Raw genomic sequence first — 21,543 nt, 5'->3', positions numbered from 1 at the left:
ATCCATTTTGAGTTTATTTTTGTGTATGGTGTTAGAAAGTGGTCCAGTTTCATTCTTTTACAAGTGGTTGACCAGATTTCCCAGCACCACTTGTTAAAGAGATTGTCTTTAATCCATTGTATATTCTTGCCTCCTTTGTCAAAGATAAGGTGTCCATATGTGCGTGGATTTATCTCTGGGCTTTCTATTTTATTCCATTGATCAATATTTCTGTCTTTGTGCCAGTACCATACTGTCTTGATAACTGTGGCTTTGTAGTAGAGCCTGAAGTCAGGTAGGTTGATTCCTCCAGTTCCATTCTTCTTTCTCAAGATCGCTTTGGCTATTCGAGGTTTTTTGTATTTCCATACAAATTGTGAAATATACCATGTTCATGGATTGGAAGAATCAATATAGTGAAAATGAGTATACTACCCAAAGCAATTTATAGATTCAACGCAATCCCTATCAAGCTACCAACAGTATTCTTCACAGAGCTAGAATAAATAATTTCATCCTCTCACTTTTAGTCTGTGTGAGTTTTTGATCTGAAGTGAGTCTCCTATAGGCAGCATATTTTTGTATCCATTCAGCCACTTTATGCCTTTCTATTGGAGAATATAGTCCATTAACATTTAAAGTAGTTATTGATATGTATGTACTTATTGTCATATTGTTAATTGTATGGGGTTGTTTTGTAGTTCTTTTTCATTCCTTTCTTTTTTTGTTCCTTTAAGGCATAACTAAATTTGCTTGATGAATTTCAACTTTAATCCATGATAAAAATAGATCTCATCAAACTAGGAATAAAGGTGTAACATTACTATTTAGATAAGTTATAACTACAGAGAATCAACAGCAAACACTATAATTAATGTAGAACTATCAAAGCTTTCCTTTTGAGATTAAGAACAAATAAGGAATATGTGTCTTTATTGATTTAATTCAATTAAATGCTACAGATACAAATAAGTAGAGAAGAAAATGAAAAATTAAGAAAAAGAATAGGCACAACTGTTGGAAAACAAATCTATCAATTCCCCCCCCCCCCCCCAGATGACATGATTGGAAATATAGGAATTGTTAAAAAGAAAAAAAGCTTACTGATAAATTTCTTCAATTACTATTGACTTTAATCAATGTGCTGATTGATTAAAATCAACAGATACAAAACACAATTACATTTTCAAATTAAAATCACAATAAATATATCACACTTGTTAGGGTGATTATTATCATAAAAAACAACAAGTATTGGTGAGCATGTTGAAAAATTGGAACATTTGTATACTCTTGGTGGGGTTTCCTGTGTGGCTCAGATTTAAAGAATCTTCCTACATGGCAGGAGACCTGGATTTGATTCCTAGGTCTGGAAGTTCCCCTGGAGAAGGAAATGGCAACCAATCTAGTATTCTTGCCTGGACAATTCCATTGACAGAAGATCCTGGTGCACTACAGTCCATGTGGTCACAAAGAGTTGAACCCAACTGAGTGACTAAGACATTGTACAGTATTGATAGGATGAAAAATGGTGCATCCATTCTGGAAAACAATGAATGTTCATAAAAATTTTCTAATAGCATACTACATGATCCAGCACTTATTATGTACAAAATAATTGAAATTATGGACTTGAAGAGATGTCTACACTCCCTTGTTCATAGAAGCATTATTCACAGCAGTGAAGATATGGAAACAATTCAAATGTCTGCTGACAGAAAATAAACATAGAAAATGTGGCATATACATACAATGGAGTTTTATTCAGTCTTAAAAGAGAAGGAAATTCTACCATTTGTTACAAAACAGATGTACCTGGAAGGCATTAGGCTAAGTAAGATAAGTGATTCACAAAAGGACAAATACTACATAACTACACATTTGTATGATATATGTAAGATAAACTTATAGAAGCAGAAAACAATGGTGGTTTCATAGGATGGAAGTGGAGAAGATGGGAAAGAGTTGTTTAAAGGGTATAAACAGCAAAAGGATGAAGGAAACTTTTGAAAATGATGGATGCATTTACTACCTTGATCTTGTTAATACATAATATCATTGATGTATGCTGTTGCTGCTGCTGCTGTGGCTAAGTCGCTTCAGTCGTGTCCAACTCTGTGCGACCCCATAAACGGTAGCCCACCGTGCTCCCCCGTCCCTGGGATTCTCCAAGCAAGAACACTGGAGTGGGTTGCCATTTCCTTCTCCAATAAGACAGTAGCTGCTGCTGGTGCTGCTGCTGTCACTTCAGTCATGTCTGACTCTGTGTGACCCCATAGATGGCAGCCCATCAGGCTTCCCCATCCCTGAGTGGTCTGGGGTGGATTGCCATTTCCTTCTCCAATGCCTTCTCCGTCATTGATGTATACGTATGCCTAAATTTGTCAAATTGTGTTCATTAAATATGAACTCTTTTTGTTAAAAATCACTTTTTTGTATATCATAAACAATGAGGAAAATAAACATAAAATATATCACTTACAATTGAATCGAAATATTAAAGTGGTTTGCATCTTGCAATTGTCTGGCATAGCTTTATGTTTATCTTCAGTAGACCCAAAGACTTGATCTTGACTCTTGACCAAGATAAGGATGAGGTGATCTAGTTAGTGATTTATAATATACAATCCAGAGTTGATACTCCTTGTATAGTGCCCTGTTCTAGCTTATTTACATTATTGAAAATGTATGGATTGTTGAGTTTCAGTTGGTTTAACAATTTACACAGCTTACTTTTAACTATGCAAATATCAGGGGATAGAATCTCTCAGTAAAGTTGTGCATAGGCATCCCTGGAACTAATATAGCAGACATATTACTTTGTGGTCCATAATCCAAAGATTAAATATATTCTGTGATACTGAGAGAGAACCCAGGAGATTGTGCCTGGAATTCATGAACTTTTCAACAATTACCATACACTTTTTCTTCTACTATATTGTATATGTTATCATTATTAAAATCTTTTGGAATATGCTGTGTTGAGTTTCATGAGTCTTTACAGTTAACTGATTCAGCTCAATTGTTAGACAGTATGAAAAATTAATATGGATCATTTATGATAAAAACTCTTCAGAAAGCAGGAATAGAAGGAACATACCTCAACATAATAAAAGCTATATATGACAAACCCACAGCAAACATTATCCTCAATGCTGAAAAATTGAAAGCATTCCCTCTAAAGTAAGGAACAAGACAAGGGTGCCCACTTTCACCATTACTATTCAACATAGTTTTGGAAGTTTTGGCCACAGCTATCAGAGCAGAAAAAGAAATAAAAGGAATCCAAATTGGAAAAGAAGAAGTAAAACTCTCACTGTTTGCAGATGACATGATGCTCTAGATAGAAAACCCTAAAGACTCCACCAGAAAATTACTAGAACTAATCAATGATTATAGTAAAGTTGCAGGATATAAATCAACACACAGAAATCCCTTGCATTCCTATACACTAATAATGAGAAAACTGAAAGAGAAATTAAGGAAACAATTCCTTTCACCATTGCAACGGAAAGAATAAAATACTTAGGAATACATCTACCTAAAGAAACTAAAGACCTATATATAGAAAACTATAAAACACTGGTGAAAGAAATCAAAGAGGACACTAATAGATGGAAAAATATACCATGTTCATGGACTGGAAGAATCAATATAGTGAAAATGAGTATACTACCCAAAGCAGTTTATAGATTGAATGCAATCCTTATCAAGCTACCAACGGTATTCTTCACAGAGCTAGAACAAATAATTTCACAATTTGTATGGAAATACAAAAAACCTCGAATAGCCAAAGCTATCTTGAGAAAGAAGAATGGAACTGGAGGAATCAACCTGCCTGACTTCAGGTTCTACTACAAAGCCACAGTCATCAAGACAGTATGGTACTGGCACAAAGACAGAAATATAGATCAATGGAACAAAATAGAAAGCCCAGAGATAAATCCACACACATATGGACACCTTATCTTTGACAAAGGAGGCAAGAATATACAATGGATTAAAGACAATCTCTTTAACAAGTGGTGCTGGGAAAACTGGTCAACCACTTGTAAAAGAATGAAACTAGAGCACTTTCTAACACCATACACAAAAATAAACTCAAAATGGATTAAAGATCTCAACATAAGACCAGAAACTATAAAACTCCTAGAGGAGAACATAGGCAAAACACTCTCCGACATACATCACAGCAGGATCCTCTATGACCCACCTCCCAGAATATTGGAAATAAAAGCAAAAATAAACAAATGGGACCTAATTAAACTTAAAAGCTTCTGCACAACAAAGGAAACTATTAGCAAGGTGAAAAGGCAGCCTTCATAATGGGAGAAAATAATAGCAAATGAAGCAACAGACAAACAACTAATATCAAAAATATACAAGCAACTCCTACAGCTCAACTCCAGAAAAATAAATGACCCAATCAAAAAATGGGCCAAAGAAGTAAATAGACATTTCTCCAAAGAAGGCATACAGATGGTTAACAAACACATGAAAAGATGCTCAACATCACTCATTATCAGAGAAATGCAAATCAAAACCACTATGAGGTACCATTTCACACAGTCAGAATGGCTGCAATCCAAAAGTCTACAAGCAATAAATGCTGGAGAGGGCGTGGAGAAAAGGGGACCCTCTTACACTGTTGGTGGGAATGCAAACTAGTACAGCCACTATGGAGAACAGTGTGGAGATTCCTTAAAAAACTGGAAATAGAACTGCCTTATGATCCCGCAATCCCACTGCTGGGCATACACACCGAGGAAACCAGAAGGGAAAGAGACACGTGTACCCCAATGTTCATCGCAGCACTGTTTGTAATAGCCAGGACATGGAAGCAACCTAGATGTCCATCAGCAGATGAATGGATAAGAAAGCAGTGGTACATATACACAATGGAGTATTACTCAGCCATTAAAAAGAATACATTTGAATCAGTTCTAATGAGATGGATGAAACTGGAACCTATTATACAGAGTGAAGTAACCCAGAAAGAAAACACCAATACAGTATACTAATGCATATATATGGAATTTAGAAAGCCAGTAACAATAACCCTGTGTACGAGACAGCAAAAGAGACACTGATGTATAGATCAGTCTTATGGACTCTGTGGGAGAGGGAGAGGGTGGGGAGATTTGGGAGAATAGCAGTGAAAAATGTATAATATCATGTATGAAACGAGTCGCCAGTCCAGGTTCGATGCACGATACTGGATGCTTGGGGCTGGTGCACTGGGACGACCCAGAGGGAGGGTTTGGGGAGGGAGGAGGGAGGAGGGTTCAGGATGGGGAACACAGGTATACCTGTGGTGGATTCATTTCGATTTTTGGCAAAACTAATACAATATTGTAAAGTTTAAAAATAAAATTAAATTAAAAAAAATTAATATGGACCAGATGGCTACAAAAATTAAGCAAAAATTTTTAAAAATAAAATTAAAACAATCATAGAGAAGTACAATATTCTTTGACTGATAGTCTCAGCATTATCAAGATGTTAATTATCCTCCAGTTTCTCTATAGTTTTAATTGAACCCTCACAAAAGTCAAAATCAGAAGCTTTGGTCAAGATATTTTATAAGTACAGGATTTATCTTCATATAATTAAAAAAATATATAAAACATCAAAAGATGCTCAACATCACTAAATATCAGAGAAATTCAAACAAAAACCACGAAGAGGTACCATCCTACATTGGTCAGAATGTCGCTATCAAAAAGTCTACAAACAATAAATGCTAGAGGGGGTGTGGAGAAAAGAGAACACTCTTACACTGTTGGTGGGAATGCAAACTACTATGGCCACTATGGAGAACAGTATGGAGATTCCTTAGAGCCTGGAAATAAAACTGTCATAAGTCAGTTCAGTCGCTCAGTCATGTCCGACTATTTATGACCCCATGAATCACAGCATGCCAGGCCTACCTATCACCATCTCCCGGGGTTCATTTAAACTCACGTCCATCGAGTCAGTGATGCTATCCAGTCATCTTATCCTCTCTTGTCCCCTTCTCCTCCTCCCCCTAATCCCTCCCAGCATCAGAGTCTTTTCCAATGAGTCAACTCTTCACATGAGGTGGCCAAGGTATTGGAATTTCAGCTTTAGCATCATTCCTTCCAAAGAATACCCAGGGCTGAGCTCCTTTAGAATGGACTGGTTGGATCTCCTTGCAGTCCAAGGGACTCTCAAGAGTCTTCTCCAACACCACAGTTCAAAAGCATCAATTCTTCGGCACTCAGCTTTCTTCACAGTCCAACTCTCACATCCATACGTGACCACAGGAAAAACCATAGCCTTGGCTAGACAGACCTTTGTTGGCAAAGTAATATCTCTGCTTTTCAATATGCTATCTAGGTTGGTCATAACTTTTCTTCCAAGGATTAAGTGCCTTTTAATTTCATGGCTGCAGTCACCATCTTCAGTGATTTTGGAGCCCAGAAAAATAAAGTCTGACACTGTTTCCACTGTTTCTCCATCTATTTCCCATGAAGTGATGGGACCAGATGCCATTATCTTAATTTTCTGAATGTTGAGCTTTAAACCAACTTTTTCACTCTCCACATTCACTTTCATCAAGAACCTTTTTATTTCCTCTTCACTTTCTGCATAAGGGTGGTGTCATCTGCATATCTGAGGTTATTGATATTTCACCTGACAATCTTGATTCCAACTTGTGCTTCTTCCAGCCCAAAGTTTCTCATGATGTACTCTGCATAGAAGTTAAATAAGCAGGGTGACAATATACAGCCTTGACGTACTCCTTTTCCTATTTGGAACCTGTCTGTTGTTTCATGTCCAGTTCTTTTTTTTTTTTTTTTAACTTTACAAAATTGTATTAGTTTTGCCAAATATCAGAATGAACCCGCCACAGGTATACATGTGTTCCCCGTCCTGAACCCTCCTCCCAACTCCCTCGCCATAACATACATCACAGCAGGATCCTCTATGATCCACCTCCCAGAATATTGGAAATAAAAGCAAAAATAAACAAATGGGACCTAATTAAACTTAAAAGCTTCTGCACAACAAAGGAAACTATTAGCAAGGTGAAATGACAGCCTTCAGAATGGGAGAAAATAATAGCAAATGAAGCAACTGACAAACAACTAATACCAAAAATATACAAGCAACTCCTACAGCTCAAGTCCAGAAAAATAAATGACCCAATCAAAAAGTGGGCCAAAGAACTAAATAGACATTTCTCCAAAGAAGACATACAGATGGCTAACAAACACATGAAAAGATGCTCAACATCACTCATTATCAGAGAAATGCAAATCAAAACCACTATGAGGTACCATTTCACACCAGTCAGAATGGCTGCGATCCAAAAGTCCACAAGCAATAAATGCTGGAGAGGGTGTGGAGAAAAGGGAACCCTCTTACACTGTTGGTGGGAATGCAAACGAGTATAGCCACTATGGAGAACAGTGTGGAGATTCCTTAAAAAACTGGAAATAGAACTGCCTTATGATCCAGCAATCCCACTGCTGGCCATGTCCAGTTCTAACTGCTGCTTCCTGACCTGCCTACAGGTTTCTCAAGAGGCAGGTCAGGTGGTCTGGTATTCCCATCTCTTTCAGAATTTTTCACAGCTTATTGGGATCCACACAGTCAAAGGCTTTGGCATAGTCAATAAAGCAGAAATAGATGTGTTTTTCTGGAACTCTCTTGCTTTTTCAATGATTCAGTGGATGTTGGCAATTTGATCTCTGGTTCCTCTGCCTTTTCTAAAACCAGCTTGAACATCAGGAAGTTCACGGTTCATGTATTGCTGAAGCCTGGCTTGGAGAATTTTGAGCATTGCTTTACTAGCGTGTGAGATGAGTGCAATTGTGTGGTAGTTTGAACGTCCTTTGGCATTGCCTTTCTTTGGGATTGGAATGAGAACTGACGTTTTCCAGTCCTGTGGCCACTGCTGCATTTTCCAAATTTGCTGGCATACTCAGTGCAGCACTCTCACAGCATCATCTTTCAGGATTTGGAATAGCTCAACTGGAGTCCAAAATGCAGTACTTGGATGTGATCTCAAAAACAACAGAATGATCTCTGTTCATTTCCAAGGCAAACCATTCAATATCTCGGTAATCCAAGTCTATGCCCCAACGAGTAACACTGAAGAAGCTGAAGTTGAATAGTTCTATGAAGACCTACAAGACCTTTTAGAACTAACACCCCAAAAAATGTCCTTTTCATTATAGGGGACTGGAAAGCAAAAGTAGGAAGTGAAGAAACACCTGGAGGAACAGGCAAATTGGCCTTGGAATATGGAATGAAGCAGGACAAAGGCTAATAGAATTTTGCCAAGATAACGCACTGGTCATAGCAAACACCCTCTTCCAGCAACACAAGAGAAGACTCTACACATGGACCTTACCAGATGGTCAACACCAAAATCAGATTGATTATATTCTTTGCAGCCAAAGATGGAGAAGCTCTATACAGTCAGCAAAAACAAGACCAGGAGCTGACTGTGGCTCAGATCATGAACTCCTTATTGCCAAATTCAGACTTAAATTGAAGAAAGTAGGGAAAACCACTAGACCATTCAGGTATGAGCTAAAGCAAATCCCTTATGATTATACAGTGGAAGTGAGAAATAGATTCAAGGGACTAGATCTGATAGATAGAGTGCCTGATGAATTATGGACTGAGGTTCATGACATTGTACAGGAGACAAGGTCAAGACCATCCCCATGGAAAAGAACTGCCATACGACCCAGCAATCCTGCTGCTGAGCATACACACCAAGGAAACCAGAACTGAAAGAGACATGTGTATCCCAATGTTCATCACAGTACTGTTTACAATATCTAGGACATGGAAGCAACCTAGATGTCCATTGGCAGATGAATGGATAAGAAAGTTGTGGTACATATACACAATGGGATATTGTTCAACTGTTAAAAAGAAAACTTTTGAATCAGTTTTAATCAGGTGGATGAAACTGGAGCCTATTAAACAGAGTGAAGTAAGTCAGAAAGAAAAACACCAATATGGTATACTGACGCATATATATGGCATTATATGGCATTTGCAAAGACGGTAATGACAACCTTATACACAAGACAGCAAAAGAGACACAGATATAAAGAACAGACTTTTAGACTCTGTGGAAGAAGGCAACGTTGGGATGATTTGAGAGAATAGCACTGAAACATGTTTATTATACCATATGTGAAATAGATGACCAGTCCAAGTTCAACAGATGAAGCAGGGCACTCAAAACTAGTGTATTGGGACAACCCAGAGGGATGGGATGGGGAGAGAGGTTGGAGAAGGGTTCGGGATGGGGGACACATGTGCACTCATGGTTGATTCATGTCAATATATGGCAAAACTTACAATATTGTAAGTAGCCTCCAATTAAAATTAATTAATTAAAAAACAAATATAAAATACATGACACAATGATTTTCAGATGAATAACAGGTATCACAGGAATGTGATTCCTTGATGAAGTGAAACAAACAGGTGGGTCTTATAATTTACACAGCTTGCTACTTCTCTACAGCATGAGAATAAGGATTCCCAAAGTGAGGATAGAATTCTTATTTAGTTGAGGAAAAACGGATTAGATTTGAGGGTGGAGAAGGTAGCTATAAATTTCAGGATAGATTACTAAAGAGCAGAGAGCTATGTAAATGCACATATAAGCAGAGGAATTAAAAAAAAAAATCAATAGATGGTTTCTCTCAAGCGTTTGGCTGTGAATGACTGCACACTTGTACAAGAAAATATTCCAGGCTGGAGAAGGAACCATTAAAAAACAGTAGACCAAATAATTCTAAGAGCTCACACGGGGCTAAGACCTTTTGGAATTTCTGTCAGAGTGGAAAGAATTCAAATATGCAGAGTATCAAATAAAATCCTCAGAGGCTTATCTTAATAATAGAACTAAATTAGCTATAAGCCAACAGCTGCTGTGAAACCACACTAGCAAATCTGAAATGCAAACAAACAAACAAACAAAAGAAGTATTCAGGTGATTTCAAGTAAGGCAATGGCACCCCACTCCAGTACTCTTGCCTGGAAAATACCATGGACAGAGGAGCCTGGTAGGCTGCAGTCCATGGGGTCGCTAGGAGTCAGACATGACTGAGCGACTTCCCTTTCACTTTTCACTTTCATGCATTGGAGAAGGAAATGGCAACCCACTCCAAGGTTCTTGCCTGGAGAATCCTAGGGACGGGGGACCTGGCGGGCTTCCGTCTATGGGGTCGCACAGAGTCAGACACGACTGACGCAACTTAGCAGCAGCAGCAACTCTGGCTAAACAAAATTTAGCACAGAGTAATATTTTTTTTTAAAAGATAAAAAACAAAAAAATGATTAAAACTCTTCATCTAAGCAAGCATTCTAAAGCATGAAGAGAAGCACAAAGAACACTCATCAGAATGCAATAAATCCATCAATGGAAGCAGGTATAGACATTACAAGATTGATAGATTTTGATGAAACAAAAAATACAACATAAGAGCATAGAGAAATGAAAAATGAAGAGAAATTTAGTACAGAGAAGCAAATAGATGATAGCAAATTTCTTCAATTCAGACTTAAATTGAAGAAAGTAGGGAAAACCACTAGACCATTCAGGTATGAGCTAAAGCAAATCCCTTATGGTTATACAGTAGAAGTGAGAAATAGATTTAAGGGACTAGATCTGACAGAGAGAGTGCCTGATGAACTATGGACAGAGTTTCATGACATTGTACAGGAGACAGATATCAAGACCATCCACAAGAAAAAGAAATATGTAAAAGCAAAATGGCTGTCTGAGGAAGCCTTACAAATAGCTATGAAAAGAAGGGAAGCATAAAGCAAAAGAGGAAAGGAAAGATATATCCACTTGAATGTTAGTTATAGTTTTATTTTTTAAAGGAACTTCATAAGGTTCTATATAATGACAGTACCAATTTACATTCCCACCAACAGTGTAGGAGGTTTCCCTTTTCTCCACACCCTGTCCAGCATTTCTTGTTTGTAGCTTTTGGTCTAGTGGTTTTCCCTATTTTCTTCAATTTAAGACTGAATTTGGCAATAAGGAGTTCATGATATGAGCCACAGTCAGCTCCTGGTCTTGTTTTTGCTGACTGTATAGAGCTTCTCCATCTTTGGCTGCAAAGAATATAATCAATCTGATTTTGGTGTTGACCATCTGGTAAGGTCCATGTGTAGAGTCTTCTCTTGTGTTTTTGGAAGAGGGTGTTTCCTATGACCAGTGCATTCTCTTGGCAGAACTCTATTAGCCTTTGCCCTGGTTTATTCTGTACTCCAAGGCCAAATTTGCCTGTTACTCCAGGTGTTTCTTGACTTCCTTCTTTTGCATTCAAGTCCCCTATAATGAAAAGGACATCTTTTTTGGGTGTCAGTTCTAGAAGGTCTTGTAAGTCTTCATAGAACTGTTCACTTTCAGCTTCTTCAGCGTTACTGGCTGGGGCATAGACTTGGATTACCGTGATATTGAATGGTTTGCCTTGGAAACAAACAGAGATCATTATGTCATTTTTGAGATTGCATCCAAGTACTGCATTTTGGAATCTTTTGTTGACCATTATGGCCACTCCATTTCTTCTAAGGGATTCCTACCACACTAGTAGATATAATGGTCATCTGAGTTAACTTCACCCATTCCAGTCCATCTTAGTTTGTCAATGTTCACTCTTTCCATCTCCTGTTTGACCACTTCCAATTTGCCTTGATTCATGGACCTAGAATTCTAGGATCCTATGCAATATTGCTTTTTACAGCATTGAAACTTGCTTCTATCACCAGTCCTATCCACAGCTGGGTGTTGTTTTTTCTTTGCTGCATCCCTTCATTCTTTCTGGAGTTATTTCTCCACTGATCTCCAGTAGCATATTGGGTACCTACCGATCTGGGGAGTTCATCTTTCAGTGTCCTATCTTTTTGCCTTTTCATGCTGTTCATGGGGTTCCCAAGACAAGAATACTCAAGTGGTTTGCCATTCCCTTCTCCAGTAGACCACATTCTGTCAAAATTCTCCACCATGACCTGTCCATCTTAGGTGGCCGCACAAAGCATGGCTTAGTTTCATTGAGTTAGACAAGGCTGTGGTCCACGTGATCAGATTGGCTAGTTGTCTGTGATTGTGGTTCCCATCTGTCTGCCATCTGATGCTCTTAAGGAGAGATAAGAAGGCTTTCCTCAGTGATCAGCGCAAAGAAATTAAGGAAAACAATAGAATAGGAAAGACTAGAGATCTCGTCAAGATAATTAGAGATACCAAAGGAATATTTTATGCAAAGATTGGCTCAATAAAGGACAAAAATTGTAGGGGTCTAAAAGAAGCAGAATATATTAAGAAGAGGTGGCAAGAATACACAGAACAACTACACAAAAAGATCTTCACTACCCAGATTATCACAATGGTGTTGATCACTCACCTAAAGCCAAACATCCTGGAATGTGGAATCAATTGGGCCTTAGGAAGCATCACTACAAAGACAGCTAGTGGAGGTGATAGAATTCCAGTTGAGCTATTTCAAATCCTGGAAGTTGATGCTGTGAAAGTGCCACACTCAATAGGCCAGCAAATTTGGAAAACTCAGCAGTGGCCACAGGGCTGGAAAAGGTTCGTTTTCATTCCAATCCCAAAGAAAGACAATGCCAAAGAGTGCTCAAAGTACCACACAGTTGCACTCAACTCACACACTAGTAAAGTGATGCTTAAAATTCTCCAAGCCAGGCTTCAGCAATACGTGAACTGTGAATTTCCAGATGTTCCAGCTGATTTTAGGAAAGGCAGAGGAACCAGAGATCAAATTGCCAGCATCCACTGGATCATTGAAAAAGGAAGAGAGTTCCAGAAAAAAAAAAAAAACAAAAAAAAAACATCTATTTCTGCTTTATTGACGATGCCAAAGCCTTTGACTGTGTGGATCACAATAAACTGTGGAAAATTCTGTAAGAAATGGGAATACCAGATCACCTAACCTGCCTCTTGAGAAACTTGTATGCAGGTCAGGAAGCAACAGTTAGAACTGGACATGGAACAACAGACTGGTTCCAAATAGGAAAAGGAGTACATCAAGGCTGTATATTGTCACCCTGCTTATTTAACTTATACGCAGAGTACATCATGAGAAATGTTGGGCTGGAAGAAGCACAAGCTGGAATCAAGATTGCTGGGAGAAATATCAATAACCTCAGATATGCAGATGACACCATCCTTATGGCAGAAAGTGAAGAAGAACTAAAGAGCCTCTTGATGAAAGTGAAAGAGAGTGAAAAAGTTGGCTTAAAGCTCAACACTCAGAAAACTAAAATCAAGGCATCCAGTACCGTCACTTCATGGCAAATAGATGGGGAAACAGTGGAAAGAGTGGCTGACTTTATTTTTCTGTGCTCCAAAATCCCTGCAGATGGTGATTGCAGCCATGAAATTAAAAGACTCCTTTGAAGGAAAGTTATCACCAACCTAGATAGCATATTAAAAAGCAGAAACATTACTTTGTCAAAAAAGGTGTCTAGTCAAGGCTATGATTTTTCCATTGTCATGTATGGATATGAGAGTTGGACTGAAGAAAGCTGAGCACTGAAGAATTGATGCTTTTGAACTGTGGTGTTGGAAAAGACTCTTGAGAGTCCCTTGGACTGCAAGGAGATCCAACCAGTGCATCCTAAAGTAGATCAGTCTTGGGTGTTCATTGGAAGGACTGATTTTGAAGCTGAAACTCCAATAATTTGGCCCCCTGATGCAAAGAGCTGGCTTATTTGAAAAGTCCCTGATGCTGGGAAATATTGAGGGCAGGAGGAGAAGGGGATGACAGAGGATGAGATTGTTGGATGGCTTCACTGACTCAATTGACAAGGGTTTGCATGGACTCCGGGAGTTGGTGATGGACAAGGAGGCCTGGCATCCTGTAGTTCATGGGGTCGCAAAGAGTCAGGCACAACTGAGTGACTGAACTGACCTGAACTGATAACTAACATATGAGTGAGCAATCTCACCCTTGACCATATACCAGGAGAAAACCTTAATTCAAAAAGGCACATGCACCCCCATCTTCATGCACAGAAATTCCAAAAGGTCTTATCCCCGTGTGAGCTCTGAGAATTGTTTGATCTACTATTTTTCAATGGATTCTTCTCCAGCCTGGAATATTTTCCTTGTATGAGTGTGTAGTCATTCACAGTCCAATGCTTAAGAGAAACACTTTATTGAATTTTTTTAAAATTCCTTTGCTTGTATGTGCACTTACATAACTCTTGCTCTCTAGTAATCTATCCTGAAATTTATAGCTACCTTCTCTACCCTGAAATCCAATCTATTTTTCATCAGCTAAACAAGAATTCCATCCTCACTTTGGGGATCTTCCTATTCATGCTTTCAATAAGCAGTAAGTTGTGTAAATTATAAGAACCACCTGTTCATTTCTCTTCAGCAAAGGATCATGAAATATTGCACATACAGCACTATTTACAATAACCGGGGCATGAAAATGACTTAGATGTTCACTGATAGAGTGAATAAAGGAAACGTAGTACATATATACAAAGGAACATTACTCAGTTTGCAGGAAGAAGGCCTGGCTTGCTGCCTGACCTCAGCCATTGAAAAGAAAGAATTACTAACAGCAATCCTGAGATTTCTTACTAAATCAATGTAACGTATATAAGAAAGATAAATAAATGAACTTTAATGGTATACAAAAAATAAATTCTGTTTAATAAAGGAAAACAGTGGAGAAGGGATATGGAAATGAATAAATATATCTTAAAATAATTTAGATGAATGGCAGATAAAATCCACAATATTAGTGATTACATTAATTATGAATCAAAGATATGTCTCAGTGAAAAGATAGTTTCAAAGTGAATAAAAAAGCAAGATCCAACTGTATGTCTATAAAAGATACATTTAGATTAAAATAGGTTTAAAGCAGAAGGCAATGGCACCCCACTCAAGTACTCTTGCCTGGAAAGTCCCATGAATGGAGGGGCCTGGTAGGCTGCAGTCCATGGGATCTCAAGGAGTTGGACACGACTGAACTGAACTGAACTGATACATATATATATATATATATATATATATATATATATATATATACACACATATATACATATATATATTTATATATACACACACACACAAAAACAGACCAGTTTGAAGGTAAATTCTAAAATTCTGTGAGGTTTTTGTTGTTCAACAGCTAACTCATGTCTGACTCTTTGTGACTCCATGGACTTTTTTTTTTTTTTTTTATCATTTCTATTTCCTAATGTACCCTGTTGATAACCTGCTGATAAGGAACTATCTTACCAATAGGATAGTGCCTTCCTTCTTTCTTTCCTTTTTTCCTTCCTTTCTTCCTTACCTTTCCTCTACTTCCTCCTCCCCTTCCTTATTCCATTTTGTTTTTATAAGTTATAAAAGTACTAAGTTTTATAAGTACTTATAAGTTATAAGTACTAGGAACTGTTCCTGGTACTGAGGATATAAAAATGAATAAAATATACATCCTGCATTAAGGGCATAATATAAAAATGTAAAAACATAAATGTAATAATATGTGCCAGGAACTGCACATATATGTACTGATTTCATTGGGAATATAAAAGACAATAAAAAATTATAAGTGTATAGTGTGGAGGGATATTACATTTGAATCATGAAGGAACTGACTCAGGAGAACTTGTATAATTTCCTTTGTGAAATATTATGTATAATATTTTATGCATGATAAATATTACAATTTTAATTTCAAGAAAATATTTTTATTGTTTGGTAATGTGCGTTAGATATTTTATATACTAACTAAAGAGAGGTTCTACCATGACATATCTTTTACTTGTGTAAAATGAACTTCAGTAATTAGATGTCAGAAAATATGGTCCCAATTTTAAATGGATAATAAGTTGAGAGCAGGGAAAAAAAAAAAAAAATCACAGAGAAAGTAAAACTAGGCTTGAAATTTGAATTATTGGTTAAATCCTCTCATGAAATTTCCCTAATAACAGTCTATGTAGCACCCTCATACATGGACATTTCTTGTACTAACTGAAAGCTTGGGCTAAGATAGTGAACTTCTAGACCACTTTAGCTACTCCCTTGTTCTAGTAGAAGAAACCTCCTTCATGTTCCTTCAACTGTATAGTCTCAGATACAAGAATTTATGTTTTTAAGGTTGAGGAACTTTTCATATTATAAAGTTTTACTTTCAAAAAAGCATTTACATTTTAGAACACTTAAGAACTCGAGTTATTTTTAATATTCTGCAGTAATGTAAATGGAAGAAGAATTTGAAAAAGAATACCTACACATACATGTGTAAGTCAATCACTTTTCTGTACACCTAAAACTAACATAGCATTGTCAATCAAATGTATTCCAATGCAAAATATAAAAGAATTTAAGTTATTTGTATATGCACCATTATTTGGAATTTATTAAAACTCTATGAGTTAAATAGGTCATATCCTACAACCTAACTTTATTTCTTTCCTGAGTTTTATTGATATGTAGTTGAATACAGTATACTGCACACTTTTAAAGCCTATAGTTTGATAAGTTTTGTCTTATGTATGTATCAAGGAACCAACACCACAATCCCAATAATGAACATATAATATCTATCACCCCTAAAAGTTTTCTTGTGCACTTTGTAGTGCCTCCTTCCCTTATCTCTGGCCAACTGCATATCTGCTTTCCAGAATTATAGCTCAGTTACAAATTACCCTTAAAAGAAATTAAGAAACTTGTCAAAGATCAACATTGCCTACATATAGTGGAATTAATGTTTGAATTATAGTCTGATTTTTAAACGAGTGTTATTTTCATTATTTCATTACTTATTTTCATTGCATTATTTTATTACTCACATTTGAATAACCAGAACTCTTCTGAGAAATCTCTGCATGAGAACAAATGGTCTTCCTCCTAATGTTGGAAAGTTTCTTATTTAAAAACACTGTTCTGTGAGCAGTGATAGCCCAGTGAAATGAGTTTAGGAAAGTTGAAACTGCAGCACTCAATGAGATTGCTTATGTTCCTGAATTTGAACTTATTTCCAGCCTCTTTTTCTCGCCAAATCTCCCCTGACACTCTTCTCAATGGACTCACAGCTAATAATCTTGCTTCAAAATCAGAAGAAAAAATGAAGGTGGGCAGATATAGAAACTCAACATCTCTCTAAATCATATGTCTACTTGATGAAAGCATAACTAGATTTTTGCCTTCCTTCCTATAATAATGAAGCATCCTTACTATGACCAAAAGGCAAAAATTTCATTGTGTTCAGTCACTTATTTAAGGACATTATTCCTAAAATTAACCTTTCATTTCCTTTGAATCTCATGGATTATTCTGTTGTTGTTGTTCAGTTGTTCAGTCTTGTCTGACTCTTTGAAACCCATGGGCTGAATTATGCCAGCCTTCCCTGTCCATCACCATCTCCCAGAGCTTCCTCAAATTCATATCCATTGAGTCAGGATTATCCCAGAGATTGAATAATCTTACCCCTCATTAATTTCTCTCTGTCCTGAATACTTCCATTGCACCTCCTCAGCATTCTTTTGTTCTAGGTTTTTGTCACTTTAAAACCCCTTTCTTTACTGCCTTCAAGTGCTATCTATCAACTGAAAATAGTTTGCATTTTGAAAGAAATAGAGAATCATGCTTCTATCTACATTAAACATAAATATAAAATAAACTCTTTTCAGTTTGATATTACTATGATGTCATACTTTTTTTTATTTTTAGAGTTTGAGGAAATGGAATAAGAATTTTATTTTATATATTCAAGAAGAAAAGGCTAGACTCTGTGAAACAAAACAGAAATTTTTGCTCTTGGTTTTTTATCTTTAGATATCTTGAAAACCTCATCTATATAAGGTCTACAGATTGCTATGTGCCATTTAAGATAGATATGTGATGTTTGTTCTGTTTAATACCTACAAGTGTGACTGTTAACTGAATAGGTAGAGGTCATGTCTTATCCTTAAGTACTTAACTATCATACAGTAACAGAGCAGTGAGGTAAAAGATGTCCCTGTCATTTATTCAGGAATCTTAATTGATAGAAAATGGTCATGGATGAATACATTTTTCTTCATTCTGAGTAGCTTGGCCAGTGGGAACTGATAAGTGTCAAAGCAATCCCCGGTGACTCACTGCTCCTGTTATCTCTCTCCTTCTGGGAAGTTAATATACTAATCTGCTCTTGTTCACAAACTGATATGTGAGATAGTTGTCAGGTTGGAATGTGTGGTGTCAGTAGCACAAATAACAATCTCCCTTTTACATGTTATCTTTCTCAGGGCAGTCACTGACATCATCCAGCGTCCCTTTATAGGACAACTGTGATGCAAACCCAAGGAAAAAGGCTATTATCTTTGATGATTTGATAAAGAAGCAGAGGTACTGAGATAGCAAGTGACAACCCCAAGGTCACTTTAAGGATGAACATGAGAGATTTCCTGATACTAATATCTTGCTTTCTACAGTCTCCATATAGTACCTGGAGGGATCTTATCAAAACACAAATTAAATTATGTCAATTCTTATAAATGCCTTCCCACTCAAATTCTACACTCTTTCCCATGAACTAGGAGACTTTATATAAATTGACCTCAGCCCACTCTGCACACTCACCTGTATCCCAGGTTCATTCTTTTATGAATTCTATGCTTTTCAACTTTTCATCAAGTTTGACGCACATAGAAAAGGTACCCTGAGGTGGACACTGCTCAAGATCAGTGAATTTTGGCCCAGGAGCTTAGGACACAGGTACCATGCCCAGCTGTCTGGAGGAATAAGTGTATTGATGTCTCCATATATCTTTAAGACGTTTTCATCATGCTGTTGTGACTTGGTCCATTTAGGAAGCTGCCCTTCTTTCTATTCCTCATGTACTGAGCTTATTCTCCTGGTTAAAGTATTTGCATCTACTGTTTCCTTTGCTTTGGATGCTTATTTTTTGGAACCTTACATAGTTCTCTATCAATTCAAGTATCAGGTCAAATATCAGCTTGAGAGAGAGATTTGTCTGACAATCAAACCTAAAATAATAATTTATTCATCATCTATCACATCCCTTCTAGCTTCCCTGGTGGCCCAGACAGTAAAGTGTCAGCCTGCAATGTGAGAGACCTGGGTTCAGTCCCTGGGTCAGGAAGATACCCTGGAGAAGGAAATGGCAACCCACTCCAGTACTCTTGCCTGGAAAATCCCATGGACGGGGGAGCCTGGTGGGCTACAGTCCATGGGGTGGCAAAGAGTTGGACATGACTGAGCAACTTCACTCACTCATCACATCCCTTGCTTTGCCTTATTTTCTTCCTAGTGTTTAAGGCTACCTGGGTTTATCTTGTTTTCCTTATTTGTTACTTTTCTCTCTCATGTAGAATGTCAGCTGATGAAAGATAGTGCCTAGTTTGTCTTGTACAATACTATGGCCCCATTGCCTACTATGTTTTCTGTTATATAAAGAAGGGATAAACATTCATTGTTTATGAATGAGATAGAAGATGAGATGGTTGGATAGTATCACCAATTCAATGGACATGAACTTGGGCAAACTCCAGGAGATGGTAAGGGACAGGGAAGCCTGGCATGCTGCAGCCTATGGGGTCACAGAGAGTTGGACATGACTTGGCAACTGAACAACAGCAACAAAAACATTCATTGGAGGCTATACTTCACAAACTCTAGACTTTCCAAAATTCCTACTTTGTTTTACAACAGAGGATGCCAGAACACTACTGTATATAACCATTGATCTTTCACTGAACTCTAACAGGAATTGGTGATTATATCTCTGTACTGAGATGGATTACTTACTGTGCCATATTTTGTCACGAAAGCACACTGGGCATATCAAAATCCTTTTCCAATGACACAAGAGATGACTGCACATGGACATCACTAAATAAACAATAACAAAATCAGATTGATTATATTTTTTGCAGCCAAAGATGGAAAAACTCTATACAATCATCAAAAACAAGAATTGGAGTTGACTGTGGCTCAGATCATCAGCATGTTATTGCAAAATTCAGGCTTAAATTAAAAAAGTAGATAAAATCACTAGGCCATTCAGGTATTAAACAGTGGAGGTGTTGAAGACTCAAGGGATTAGATCTGGTAAAGAGAGTGTCTGAAGAATTATAGACAGAGGTTCCTAGCATTGTACAGGAAGCAGTGACTAAAACCATCCCAAGGGGAAAAAATATGCAAGAAGGCAAAGTGGCTGTCTGAGGAGGCTTTACAAAGATCTAAGGAAAGAAGAGAAGTGAAAGGCATGGGGAAAAGGCAAAAATATACCCAACTGAATGCAGAATTCCAGAGAATATCAGGAGAGATAATAAGGTCTTCTTCAATGACAAAAGCAAAGAAGTAGAAGAAAGTAATAGAATTGGAAAGTGAAGATCTCTCCAAGAAAATTGGAGATATCAAGAGAATATTTCATGCAAGGACAGGCATGATAAAAGACAGAAATGGTAAGGATCTAATAGAGGAGGAAGAGAGTAAGAAGAGGTGGCAGGAATGTACAGAAAAAACTACACAAAAAAAAAGGTCTCAGATAACCATAATGGTGTGGCCACTCAGTAACAGCCAGTCATCCTGGAGTGTGAAGACACATGGAGCTTAGGAAACATTAATAAAAACAAAGTTAGTGGAGGTGATGGAATTCCAGTTGAGCTATTTAAAATTCTAAAAGATGTCTCACATAGACCCAGATGGATGGTACAGGGAGGGAGGAGGGAGAGGGATTCAGGATGGGGAACATGTTTTATACCCATGGCAGACTCATGTTGATGTATGGCAAAACCAATACAATATTATAAAGTAATTAGCCTTCAATTAAAATAAATAAATTTATATTTTTAAATACAACATTGTAAAGTTTAAAAATAAAATTAAAATTGAGAGAAAAAAAAAAAAAGAAAAAAAGTTCTAAAAGGATGATGGTGTTAAAGTGCTGTGCTCAATATGCCTCAAATTTGGAAAACTCAGCAGTGGCCACAGGACTGGAAAAGGTAGTTTTCATTCAAATCCCAAAGAAGGGCAATACCAAGGAATGTTCAAGCTATGATCCATTTATACTCATTTCACATGTTAGTAAGTTTATGTTCAAAATCCTTCAAGCTAGACTTCAGCAGTACATGAACCAAGAATTTCCAGATGAGCATGCTGGGTTTAGAAAAAGCAGAGGAACCAGATATCAAATTGCCAACATTTGTTGGATCACAGAGAAAGAAAGGGAATTCCAGAAAAACCTCTGCTTCTCTTTCATTGATTATGCTGAAGTTTTTGACTGTGTGGATCACAACAAAATGTGGAAACTTCTTAAAGAAGAAGGAATACCAGACCACATTACCTGTCTCCTGAGAAATCTGTATTTGGGTCAAGAAGGAAGACTTAGAACCTTACAAGGAACAGCTGATTGGCTCAAAATAAGAAAGATGTATAAGAAGGCTATATATTGACACCCTGTTTATTTAACTACTCTGCACCCTGTGCAGAGTACATTATGCAAAATGTCAGGCTGGATGAAGCACAAGCTGGAATCAAGACTAACAGGAGAAACATCA

This window comes from Bos indicus, chromosome 15 (assembly GCF_029378745.1).
Source record: "Bos indicus isolate NIAB-ARS_2022 breed Sahiwal x Tharparkar chromosome 15, NIAB-ARS_B.indTharparkar_mat_pri_1.0, whole genome shotgun sequence".
NCBI lineage: Eukaryota > Metazoa > Chordata > Mammalia > Artiodactyla > Bovidae > Bos > Bos indicus.
This window is presented reverse-complemented; position numbering follows the sequence as displayed.